This window comes from Leptonychotes weddellii, chromosome 3 (assembly GCF_054177405.1).
Source record: "Leptonychotes weddellii isolate Sample4059 chromosome 3, ASM5417740v2, whole genome shotgun sequence".
Lineage (NCBI taxonomy): Eukaryota > Metazoa > Chordata > Mammalia > Carnivora > Phocidae > Leptonychotes > Leptonychotes weddellii.
Window position 1 is genome coordinate 143,891,818 of NC_138371.1, and position 13,979 is coordinate 143,905,796.

The following is a 13,979-nucleotide window of genomic DNA, read 5'->3' on the forward strand; positions in this document are numbered from 1 at the left end:
TTTTGACCACCATTTCCTCAGTAACCCTTAATCTAATTAGAGCCATTTTCTGAGTCCTAAATATTTTAAAGATGGAATTGTTAGCTTTTTTGTGTCAAAGGAGGTTATTTAAAATATTTACTATCTATTTAGTTTAGTTAAATAGCATTATATAAAAATAAACATAGCAACTAATAAATACAAGTTAATATTGTAAAAAAAATAAGAATACAAGAGGTGTAAAATCTGCTAGTAATTTATTCCAGGATTGATGTTTGTATCTCTTATTCACATTTTTATATAAATGCATGTTTTCTTTCATTAAGCCATCTCCCCTTTGAAACCAATCCTAACATAACTTGTTATACACAGGGTTTTTTTTTTTTCATATTAATATATATATCCACCAGGGAGTTACTTTTCTGATTCTTTGAAAGACCCCCTTCAAATGAAAGGCTTAATAATCTATCACCAAATCATGATTAATTTTCTACCACCATGCTACATACTGGGATTACTCCCAAATGTTCAGTTTAATTTAAGTACTTTCTGATTCATGAACCAGAGGATAACATACAGCTATAAAAGGTAATCCAATCCTAACATGGCCTTAACCCCTATAATCTTCACTTCAATAGCAGGGAAACTGTATAGTTTTGAAACTGTAATCAAGAATTTTTTTTTTTTGCAAACACACACTGGAGCTGTCCTTTGCTCCCATCTCTTATTAGATTACAATAAAACGACCATGCTCTCTTTATGGTGGGAACAGAGCGACCCTGGGGTGATTTATAATCTTGTGAAACCCTGTCCACACTGCTGACCAGACTTTTTTTGAGGTCACTATCTGTTTCTTCAACTGATGTCTTCCTGCTGTGACAACACTGTTGGAGAGCTGTCAGCACACAAGAATTTCTCAAGCTACGTATTGTCTTTGAACGCATTTCTTGTGTTATTTCTATTGAGAAGCATTTGCGTGCTTGGTGTTTAGACAGTAAAGAATCTTTCTGAGGTTTTCTCATTAGTCTAAATCCTGACAAAAAGAAGACAACTAAATAGGAATAAATGAAGTGGATCTCTTATTGACAAAAGAGAATATTTATTCCTTCTAAATGTATAACATCGCTGTTGAATACAAACAATAAGGCAACAATTCATTTTTTAAAATGAGAGCACTGCTCTCCCCAAAAGTAAAATAATTTGACTCCAACATGTTAGATACTGTCAAAAGTAAGCATTAGCGGAAATGTCTGGGGATTACATAAACATAAAAAATAAGTAAGCTTTGCTATTTTTCTTTAATGTGGGAAGTAGGGGGAAAAGTTAAACTAAGAAAATGTTTTAATCACAACGTTTGATAAAATCAGTTGCAATTTCCACTCTTGTCAAAAAACTACTGTAGATGAGTAAAACCTATGTTGTTTTACCAAATAGCCAATGATTTTTAAAAATCAAGTAGATGCTAGCTAGATTTAGAACTAGCTAATGTTTTTAACATTATGATACAAGAGGAACTTGTTCAAATGATAATCTTGGTCAATTTAGCTTCTTGAAATAAGAGACTTTCCACTAGTTGAAACATAAAAATGTTAGAGAAAGCATGGTATCCATCCTGGTAGGTTCAACTGAATCCGTTTGTTCCTTACTCTCATTTTAATTGCATTTGATTAAGTTAAATGGGAAAGCAGGGAAGCGAACATGGGATTACTTTGTTTTTACACTTAAATATCTCATATTGATTCTAAAAAGAGAAGAAATAAACGTTTCTTAATTTTTCTTTTTCCCTCTTTCTTTTTTTCTCCAGAGAGACAATTAAGAAAAACAATCTGAATTTTTTTTTTTTTTGAGAAAATGAACCCCATATGGCTTCAGAAAGTTGTCCTCCCTTTACAATGTTCCTTTCTTAGATATACTTGAGGAGACAGTTTTGAGGTCTATAAGGAAAGAAGATGTTTTGTAGGGAAGAGCCAAAATTGATGTAAAAGAGTCCCAGGGCACTGGATTCATTTGTAGCACCTGGGCCAGAGAGATTGAGAATCAGCAGAAGGGTGCCTGCCGCAAGGGCTCTGGATCCACTCCCGGGTTCTGTGCTCTACTGAACATGGATGACTTTTTTTCAAACACAGACCTGTGTTCCTTTGAGAGGCACATAAAGACCTTGCACTTTCACACATTTGACTTTGTCTCTATGTTTAGATGACAAAGACCCAAGAATATGAGAAGAAAATAAATGTTAACTGAATTTTATTTTAAAGTGTCCATAAACTTAATTTGTGCATAGCATCACTTGCAGTACAAGTGGTCTAGTGGAAAACAGCACTGCTGATCATCTAAAACCATGATATACAAAAGTATCATGTAACATTATGATTTTTTTTTTTTACATTAGCCAAACTTCCAAAGGGGGTGAATAGTGTTGGAATTTAACTGTATCTGACTTTTATGAACATCACAACCCAGAGCCCACAACAGCTCTGGGATTTGGCAATAGGGCTTGAGGGTTTTATAAGCCTTTGAGACTTTCTGATTTATAAGACTATTTACTCATCTAAACTTTTGTAGCTTAGAGTGAGGGAGACTCCATCTGAAGACCTTTGACAGCATCATGTAATTTTGGCTAGGTATGGCTTTACGAAGCTAAAACAAGAAAATATTTTAAGGGTCATTATATTTGATACAACAAATTATGATCCCTCTTCCTGTCAAAAAATTGCCATTGCTAGGTAAAACTTACGTTAATTTCCCCAAATAGCATATGATATTTTTAGATCAAGTAGACCCTAGCTAGAGTTAGAAGTAACTGGTCCTCATCGTCTTAGTCATCATCATAAGCTATTTTGAAATGATGAGAAAATGTTTAACCTTATGAAAGAATGGAGACACTGGTAGTCATAACAAATAAATTAAGTGTTCCTTTGTTTCCTGAAGTAATCCACCATTTACCTTCTCCAAGGACTCTTCTTAAAAAATGGACAGAAAAAAAATCAATTAAAATAGTGAAATGCCCCTTAGGATAAAGTTAGTTCAGCAGGCAGTGCATTTCTCAATAATCTCTTTATCTTGTGCTGAAGTAATACACATTTGTGCCATGTTTTTAAGTACTATATTTTTCATAATGAGGCTGTTTAAAACTGAGCACTGGAAAGAGAACGGGTGCTGATACAGCAAGTGTTATGATATAAAACTGGGGTTATGAGCGAAGCACACACCAGAAATGGAAAACGTGATTAGAGGCAAAATGGATGATGCAAGGTCTCATATAACAAGCCAGTGAAGTAAACCAGGCTGAAAGACCCTGAATATCCACCTAATCTCCACTATCTAGAGCTATTGTGCCCAAGAGCACCTCTAAAAATACTATAATGGGACATCATTTCTGGAATCGCTACCTATATAACAGAAAGTAGTCCCAAGAATGAAGTCAGAACTTGAAGAATTCAGCAAATAATTTCACACACTTTTTTACCCGTCTCTTACCTCACTACACCTCCTACTAGCCTGCGTTTGACCCATTCTCTCCCTTTATAAAGGGTGTAGCCATTTCAGCATATCAATGACACAGGATTTTTTGGAAGCACTATTAAAATTGGTTTTGTTCCCCCCCCACACACACAGACAAAAGTTGTGACTATCAGGATACTGGGAATTATATTCATTTGAGATCATAGAAATAATGCATGCGGTTTTTTTTATCCGAGAATCAGAGAAGCAGCATCAGTTTCGGAAGCTAAATAGATACTGAATATTTGTTAGCATTCTGCAAATCCCATGATTTCATTTTTACCTCTACTTTTCTTATTCCTCCCTTTGCCTGCCTCTTCTTTTCACTCAGTGATTGTCCATGCACGATGGAGGAATTTAATGTTGAGACCGTGCCCAGAAACTTGCTGGTCAGACAGAGAACAAGGAGACAGAAAAAGCAGGCCTGCCAAAATTGTTCCTATTTTGCCCCAACTCCCTACCAAAAGTCACTATTCTTCTAACATACTGGCTAGTGAAGACCATGGCAAAAACTTTGGGAATGCTGGCTCATATGGTCACAGTAAGGCCAAAATAGACCAAAGGCAGCTATTTGAAAACAGTAACTACCAGCCTATTTGAAAACAAACTGGCCTGTACTCTTTGTGAATGAGAGACCTAGCTAGAGCTTGCCAAGGCAAATAAAGGCCTTGTTTACTAAGATGTATAGAAATACAAGAAACAGAGCAAAAAGACTTGAAGTAAACTCAAAAAAAAGTGTCTTAAGAAGAAGTCTGAATTAAAATGAGCTTTTAATCAATTTTGTAACCACTGGCATTCATGAGAAACTCTATAGCCCTTATTAAAATGAAAATAAAAAACAAGGGTAAGAACTCTGCTCTCCTGGCCTGCCTCCAAGTAAGGTAATTTTGTTTTGTCTACTCAAATTATCCCTGAGGTAATAATTATCTCATACTTTTTTTTTTAAAAACTGCTCATCCCTAAGCTACTGGGTAGAACCTCTATGTGCTGGTGAAATGGAGAAATAAGGTGCCCTATAGCTCCGTGGCTGTCCATCCTATCTGCCCAGGAAAGACCTAATTTTCACCTGTTGTTCCAACATAATTATGAATACTGCCTCTGTTGATACTCAAGAGTGTTCCGGTTTGGCTAATTAATTTCATGGTTGCCCCACCTACGCCACCCTGGAAATGGTGGAAAAGATGATGAAAGTCGGTCTTTTAGCAAAGAAAATAATCCAATAAAGAAGTTTACATTAAAGCATAATGGGTTGGCTTTCTAATATTCTACTAGAAATGTTCAACTATTAAAATCACCTAGACCTGGAAATTCTCTATGGGATTCAGGACATTTACATCTATTAAGACAGAACTAAGTGGATGATAATCACTGCAATCTATTTACCAACTTGTGAAATTAAAACATTTCTGTGAAACTCCAAATAAGGACAGAATCCTTGAAAACAGACTTTTTCTCCCGTATTCGGCTGAGGGTATTGGTAACAGTCTTACCTCATCCTGCTTGGTCAGGTATTGCCTCATAAACATATACTCAAAGTACTCCAAAATCATACATTTATTCCTTTGACCATATCAAAAAATAATGTACCATTATAGAAAATTCTTGGTACCAGATATTTTATCTTTAGAAAGAAAGCTTCATTTGAAGCTTTGAAAAAACTATTCCCAAAAAACAATGTTCAACCATTAAATAAAATATTAATACTTAATGTTTATTGAGTATTTATTGTATCAGACACTGCATTAAGTGCTTAATGTGCTTGATTTTATCTTAATACAAGTATTATTATCCCACTTTTAGAGATGAGTAAACTGAAGCTCATACGCTTTAAAGAACTTGCCTAAAATCAAAGAGCCAACAAGTGGTAGAGACAAGATTTAAAAAAAAAAACCCAATTTTTATCTGTAGCATGGTTTACTCTTGTACCTTGGAATTGCAGATAAATTTTTAATCTTTCCCTACTTGTATATCATGAAAAGCCTATTACACTACCTCTGACCCATTCTTCCCTGCTTTACAAGGCTAGAAATCAAAGCCAGAGGAAATGCAAAGAGAAATAAACTTTGTTAAAATGCCTTTCAGCACTTCACATCTCCTTCAAGCATTGACTCAAACGTCATCTTTTCAATAAGGACTATTCTGACTACTTTATTTAAAATTTCAACTGTCCTACTACCCACACTCTCAACTTCCCTCACCCTGATCTCCGTTTTATGGTATGCGTCACCTTAAAACTATGTAATTTGTTTATGTATTCTGCTTATTGTTTATTGCCTATCTCTTCACCCCCAACCATGACCACTAAAATATAAGCTCCGTGAAGGCCGGGATTTTTGTCTGTTATATTCACTGCTAGAGTCAAAGCACCTAGAGGAATGCTTGCAACACATTAAGTGCATAATAAATATGAACTGAATAAATAGATGAACGATAATTTTTTTATCACTTCATGTACAAACACACATATGCATACATATTACTTTGAGTTCTCTTAGGTTGAGCAATAAAGGGAGACTAATAAAAATGTGAAATAAGGAAAGATTAAGGATAAAATGAATATGCACCATTGTCTAGAGGCAAATTTAAGGTAGTATTTACTAAATATTCTCCTTCATTTGGAATTTATTTTAAATGAAAACACTATGCATTGAAGAACTTTACAAATAAAATAATATATAAAAACTTTTTTTCTTGAACACTTTTGGGTAGACCTCCTATGAAACAGGTATTGGATTTCACCAGCTTCAGTGGTTAAGATATCCTGTATTTACACACATTCAGGGCAAGTATTATTTATTCATTTGTAAAGTAGTATGTTTAAATATGGAGTTTTTTGACATTCTGTTGAAGTTCAGTGGTGAGAGTGTGACAAACAGTTGAGCTGGAAATTTGGGTAATTACTCTTTTCAGTTATCACTGCTCTCTCCCAAGTAGGTATAAAGTCAACATTGGTAAACCCTAAAATGAACAAAACACACAAACAACAAAAAAAAGTTAACACTACTTATACTCCTTCTCCAATCAAATCAATAACAACCTTATTAGAGAAAAAGAATGATGGCAGAAGAGAGAGACATGCCAATATGAAATGTCTAAGAAGTACCTACCTACAAAAAGCTAGAGCTTAAACTTCAAAACCATGAGAATATTTCATTGAATTAATAGTAAAAGATGCAATAAAAATATAAACTCCAAAACTAAATACAAACTGGTAGACTCTTACTCTGAGTGGGATCACTTTCGTTAATAGGGAGTTGATATATATTTTGAAGTCTGCAAGTGTAATTGCATTGTTTAATATGTATTTTTGTGGAGTACTGAAGGGTCTCCTTATATGAAGAATATTAGCAAAAAGAAGTTCAGTGTGAACAACGACTTATTCCCTAACAGATGTGACTATAATAGCTCTCTAGGTTGTTTTTGATTATAATTATGTTCTTTTATTTAACAAAGACATTTCTGTGCATACAAAAAGTCACCAATTTAGAGGAGGAAAGAATCTTTCTCTTAAGTAGTCTTTCTCCTAAGAATTAGATTGAGTATCTAATATTAGATAAATAGAATTATCAATAAAAAGAGGGAAACCAAATTCTGGTATCAATCCCTTGAAAGGAATCACGTCACCAAAACCAAGGTGCATTATTGTTTATAAGCGATCTGGTATGAGAATGTTGAGTTAAAAAGTAATTCCGAAGCAATTTTAGTTTGTTTATGTTACGGTTGATTTACATTAGATCAGTCTCTTACTTTTGACGTGGTATCATGATACGCACTCGCTGTCGCTAATTGTTAGTGTTGATTTTAAAGTACAATCCTTAACACTTGCTTTACCTCTTAACATTGGATTAAATCACCTTGGGTCAGCCTATAAACTCTGCAAATTCAATCTGCCGCTGCCTTCCATGGAGCCTACCTTTGTGGTTTGCAGCAGCTTTCCTATGGAAAGGTCAGATGAAAGTTTAGGGTGAACTCTGTTAAGAGATCTTTCATTTTTAATCAATGGTATTTTCAAATTCCAGTACAGAACGTTCTCATCTTTTGACACTAGCTATTATCACAAGCTTAGAATCAAACACAATAAAGGTATTTCTTAGAGTTCTAATCATGACTCAGCAGCTTAGAAAGACCTGCTCTCTGCAAGTCTCTATCTTTGACTTCCATTTAACTTTGAATAATTCATAATGGAAACATAATATTTGACCTCTGGAAATTAAGAATTTTTTTTTGAAAGTTGACATGTGGTTTTCAAAAAGTTATCTGAAGCCAGAAGACATAAAAACAGTGTTTTTAATGACATAGAAAGCTAAAAAAAAAAAAAAAATACTGTCAATTCATGGAGTAATTATCCAATCCTTCTGAAAAATCCCATTCATTATTTTATGACCACAATCTGCAGCTCCTAAATCTCATCTAAAAATTTCTTCAAGAGTTCACACCCAAATCTCTGGCTCCTTTCCTGATTTTTTCCCTTGAATCCCAGACACATGCCTCTGACATCATCTGGATAATTCAAAAGATCTAGAACTCAAAGCCTTCAAAATGGAATTACTTAACATTCACCAAAAACTTCTCCTCTTCATGGTTTTATGACTCACAACACTGTCCATCAAACATTAGAGAGTTAATCTTAACTCACTTCTCTTTCTCCAAACATCTCACTAAATCTGTTTTAATTTAATTTCTCTTTTATCTTTTTTCCTCCCTCAATCTCCACTGTTGCTGCCTTAAACTAAAGCCTTAGTTATTTCAAACTGGATTACTGTAATAGTCTCTAGTTTAAAATGTTTCTAGTTCACCCTTCTAAGTGTCACACTGTTCTCTATCCAAAACACAAATCCAATCATATCATTTCTCCAATTAAGAATTTTTCAATAGAAATACATCTTCCAGTGATTTTTCATCATTACCATATAACGTTCAAAATCCTTAATTGTATCACGTAGGGACCCTCCTGAGCTTGCCAGTGTCTATATTTGCAACCCAATCACCCACCCCTGACTAACAGGTATATCCCAATCTCCAGCTAGGCCAATCTATAATCCTTGGAAATGATGAATCTTTTTTTTTTTATTGTCATTCTAGGCATTTGCACATTTATATCTGCTTATTTTGTTTTAACTTCAGAAGCCTTAAATTCACGAATATAGATGTATCCTTGGCTAATACTACCAAATTAGGATAAAGAACAGTGAAAGATGCAAAATGAATAAAAGGAGAAGAAAGAGATAAAATGAAAATAGAGCAAGCCAATAAAATATGTAAAAAGAACACAGTAAAGTTCTAAAGGCCATACCAATATCTGAGCAGATAAATTTGATTCTAATTTTCTTCATGTTCATGTCTCTATGCTTGGATTTCAAGAGAGATGTGATTTACAGACTCGAAGGAAGAGTTTATCACTTTTCTTTCTGTCTTAAAAAAGATAAAGAGCATGTGTGAGATTAAGGGAGAACATGCAAAAAATCTTAGCCTATGTCTAGATTATGGAGGGACAGTTGCTCTCTATGCCAAAGGCAATATTCTACAGCAGGTTTTAGAAGACCAGCAGGGTAATCTCCATAAGGAGGGCCTTCATTTTCCAGAGAGCCATAATGTGTCCTGAAACCCAAAATATGTGGATGTCATGAAAAGCAAGATTTTAAACTAGAAAGTGTTTAGAAATATTAAACCAGTGTGTTTATTTCTTTATTGTCCCACAAATCTGCTTTGTATGTGCTGCACTATTTTCCTCACAGATTTCTAATAGCATCAATGTAATAATTTAATATTTATATGTATGGTGCAGCAACTCAAAATAGAACGTTAAACACATAATTCTATCTGTTTTCTAATGAGGAAGCAATTTCTTCTTGAATTTTATCTCTAGCAAAACCCAAAAGTTTAAGCTTTCAGTCAGTGACAGGATATCCCCATTTTTCTTAGTCCATTGGAAGGATACTTGAACGGAAGCACTTCTCACCATGAATAAGCTGTGAAATGTGGGTGAAAATTAAATTTAGTTACAGCCACCAGTCTGGGGTCTGCTCTGTACAACAGTTGTCTCACTTAAACAAACACATCTGTTTGTGACATTGGAGACAAAAAAGTATTGCTACTGAGTAGGACTGAACTGTCCAGGAATGGGAAACCAATCTATAGTCTTTTAAGGTCACTGTAGAACTGGCACCAGGAAGCTGGACCTCATGGTTTTTCTAACGACTAACTGTAGGTGTTCATTCTTGACTTCTCTTTCTCAAGTACAACCTGGCACACAGGGAAAAGGAAAATAGTACAGGACTTTTATTGAATTCCTACTGAACCTCTATATAGTTTGTGATTTCCAGGACATTTAATTTTTTTTTTTAAGATTTTTTATTAATTCATTTGAGAGAGACAGAGAGAGCAAGCAAGAGCCAAGCAGGGGGGAGGGGCAGAGGGAGAGAGAGAGAGAGAGAGAGAAGCAGACTCCCTGCTGAGCAGGGAGCCTGACACGACACGGGGCTCCATCCCAGGACCCTGGAATCATGCCCTGAGCCAAAGGCAGACACTTAACCGACTGAGCTACCCAGGTGCCCTTAACTTTCATTTTTTGATCTCCTTTCTTTAAATCCTCATCTTGCTGGGTAGGTGCTAGGCTCCTTCACTGGCAAGTGAGAAAACTGAAGCTCAAGTGAGTTTTTGCACCTGTCCCAGGGTAGGAGTGCAGGGTAGGAGTAAAGAGTGTAGGTTCTGAGGTCAACTCCATTTAACACCACTGCCTTGGATGATTTATTTAACTTCTCTGTAACTCAGCGCCTTCCTCTGTAAATGGGAAATAGGACTATTATGAGGATTACATGAAATAAGAAATGTACTCAGGTTAGTGTCTGCAGTGCACAAAAAATAATATTGATAACAGAAAAGGAAAAACCATTCCATGGTGCAAATTTTGTAGAGGATGCTGATAGTGGAGTAAAGTGAGAAGTGGAAGAAGAGCATGAGTTCCAACGAGACTTGGAAGTAAGATGATAAAGAATTGAAGGATAATGAGGAATTGTTGGTGGAGATGAGAAAAAAACACAACAAAACAAAACAGGGGAGATACTTTGCATATACTCACCCATTTTTCAAAGTTAAATTTTAAAGTATTTCTCTTACAATTTACTCAGCATGGTTGATAACAGGCTGAAAAATGATCTCCCAATCAAAAGCTATCTATCTATTCTGACTTGTTGAGGACTTCTGGGTGTCTTGTTAGGACACTGGCTTAACAAGGTGAGTGTTCAAGTGGGACATAACTCATTTAAAGAGATTCTTAATTCTCAATAACATTTCACAGTTAGTGGACTAGAAGCACTTCTATCATTCTGATATTAAAACTACTACACTATGAAAAATGTGTATAGCTCCTTTTTAACTGTCCTACATTACCTGAAAGTGATCTAAAGTATAGGCATGATGCTCCTAGGACTCTGTTCGATTTTGAAAAACAACAGTACTCTAAATTCCAAATTTGCCGCACTACAGTGAAATTCACATTTCTTCAAGAAACTTTTATTCCTTAGACACATACAAGTAAAGATAAAGTTTGGTTTCAATATACCATATACCAACAGCCAATTGCAGTGCTCCTGGATGAGCCAGCATATTGAGCCAAAGAAAAAGTGCATGGGTGACATTGTACTAGGGTTATTTAGAAAGATACATGTATTGTAAAGGTATAGTCAGTTTTGCCCATTGCTTAAACCTGATACATTTATTCCTTATAAACATTTAAATGAGCATACTGTTTGCAAAATGGTAGGACTACTGCTCTAGGGAATTCATAAATGCAAAGAATCAAACTTCATAGGAGAAAAAGGACAAAGCTAGATCTATAAGGCAGGAGTCTCTAGAGGAAGTGAAAACGGCACTCTTCCTTCAGTGCATCCTTATCTTTTCACAGAAAAGTCCCTCACCTGAATCTTAGCACTAAAAGTTACAAAGGAAGAAGTAGGTTTGACACTCCCAAGAGCATGAACAAATATAATTTAAAACTGAGTGATTTGGGTATGCTTAAAATTATCATTTTTTAAAGGGCTTATTTATCTATTTGGGGGGAGGGGCAGAGGGAGAGGGACAGAGAATCTTAAGCAGACTCTGTGCTGAGCATGGACCCTTGCCCGGGGCTCAATCCCACGCCCCTGAGATCATGACCTGAGCCAAAACCAAGAATCAATGCTTAACCAAATGCACCACCACGTGCCCCTCAAATTATCATTTTAAAGCAGAACTACTGAGGTTTTCCATGAATTTACTTCTTTCACATAATATTGTTAGTTTGAAATGACACAGTTCAAATCATCCTGGACAGGCAACCAAGGCAGGGATAGAAAGGTGGCAAAGGAAACACACTGTAATTAGTCCACTGATGAACTCAGTTATGAATCTCTGCAAATCTTTAGAAACATCAAGGCACATGCCACGTTTTCAACACACATTTGATATAATTCAGCAAACAACCATTACAAATCTAGGAATCATTGCTAAATATTATATATAAACACTATACCTTCTCTCTTGAATTAGTGATAAATGATACCCTTTTGTTTCGATTTATGCGATTTTTCAACATGAAAGACTTTGATGGGACACTAAACATTAATAGAAAAATTCAACATATTTAGCTCTACCAAAATTAATTCCTTACCTTAACTGTAGATATCCTAGAACAAGAGTTCCATCACTTTCCACACATAATAATTACCTGGTAAAAAAACATTATTTCCCACACTTGATTAAAGTGAATAAACAAAAACTAGCAAAGTGACGCACATACCCTACCTACCAAGGAATTTGCACATCACAGAAATGTGCCAATCTGTTAAATAACAAGTTCTTCATATGTAGTATGAGGATGCCAAAATATCAAAGTACCTTTTCTGCTGCAGAAAAAAAAAAATTACAGATCTAAGGATCAAAAAGAATAGCAAGCTACCTGGACAGAAGAAGGCATCCAGGTGGGTAATTGAGATGGGATGATGAAGCTTATTCCAAAAAACGTGAAGGAAAACAGACCCAACCCCAAACTTTCCATGGCTACTCTCCAGTTTAAAAACCAGGAAGTTATTGGTAAAACTGTGCCAATAGTAGCCTTTTGTACTACACAACGAAGGTTTAAATCCCAACTATATGCCCAGATGAATGAATTTCCAGCTTCTAAAAATAACCTATTTGTAACTACTAGGAACAATTATCTTTAAGTAATAGGAGTGGCTTACTCTAACAATAGTACTCAGTGGAACTGTGAAACAGGCATAGAGATTGATTTAGACTCTGTCAGGAAAGAACTGGAATTACAATAGATTATAACCCAATTATTCTTATGTATTTCTTTCTCCCCACCAATAACCATTGATCTGGAGGCATGAATTAGTTAATAAATTAATACTGCAATTGTTTTAAATTTTATCTTATGAGTAAAATTTGACCTCACTACATGGTTGGCTATTTGGTAAGGATCCCTTTGATGATAATGAACTCAAGAATTTTAAAAATACATTGTAGCAAGATTGAAGAAATAAAAAGGGAATAAGAGAATATACTTTTGTACTTGGAAGAGCATACAATAGGTTTCTATCTCTTCAAGAGCTGATGAAAATTAATTGACAATGCTAATGGATATAAAAATGTCACTTCTTCATTTCTCATAAAGAAATAAATTACGACTGGCTTGTTCTACATCTTCAATGTAAAAATGTTTCTAAAAGTCTTAGAATTATAAACAATATTAAAGTTTTCCTATAAAATTGTTAAATTGCTACTGACACAGAGCACACACATACATCTTGAATATTTTTAAGAAATGTGTATTAGCACTGTTTTTTCCAAATAAGCTATAATCTTCAAATATAATCTATATTAGAGTCATTGGTTAACTATTATTTGAATAGAAAAATATAATATAGAAAATAAAGTTTTAAAATTAAATTGCTTCACTTCTATTCCCTTCAATTGTTATGCACTAGCTGTGTAATCATGGGCAAGTTAATTAACTGATCTGATCCTTGGTGCCCCGATCATTCTTTAAAACCATAGATAGAACCTGCCTCCTCTCGCTGCTAAAGGGAGTGGAACAGAAAGAGATATCATACCGAACACACTTACCTCTAACAAATAATAATCACAAATAATGGTAGCTATAATTCTTGTCATTGATGGTGTTTTGAACAGCATCTTATTTTGAACTCTTATTTTTGGTCTGGCCACTCAATTAGAATTTTAGGTACTTCAAAAATTATGTATTTGGTGACCTTTCATAATTAATCTGATAAACATTAATTAATAATAATTGAGATAAAGAGGGCGCCTGGGTGGCTCAGTTGGTTAAGCGACTGCCTTCGGCTCAGGTCATGATCCTGGAGTCCCGGGATCGAGTCCCGCATCGGGCTCCCTGCTTGGCAGGGAGCCTGCTTCTCCCTCTGACCCTCCCCCCTCTCATGTGCTCTCTGTCTCTCTCATTCTCTCTGTCTCAAATAAATAAATAAAATCTTTAAAAAAAA

General features: G+C 35.1%; 1 protein-coding gene and 1 long non-coding RNA gene across 2 annotated transcripts in view; both read right to left on the reverse strand.

The window, feature by feature from the left end:
* DACH1 (dachshund family transcription factor 1) overlaps positions 1–13,979 on the reverse strand; it is a 383,401-nt gene that overhangs the window by 349,961 nt on the left and 19,461 nt on the right. The gene's annotated exons all lie outside the window — the stretch shown is intronic.
* The window catches only part of LOC145720665 (uncharacterized), a 30,036-nt gene continuing 18,003 nt past the window's right edge, over positions 1,947–13,979 (reverse strand). The window contains exon 2 of the long non-coding RNA XR_014143810.1: positions 1,947–8,888. This is a non-coding gene — a long non-coding RNA (uncharacterized LOC145720665). The remainder of the gene's footprint in view (positions 8,889–13,979) is intronic.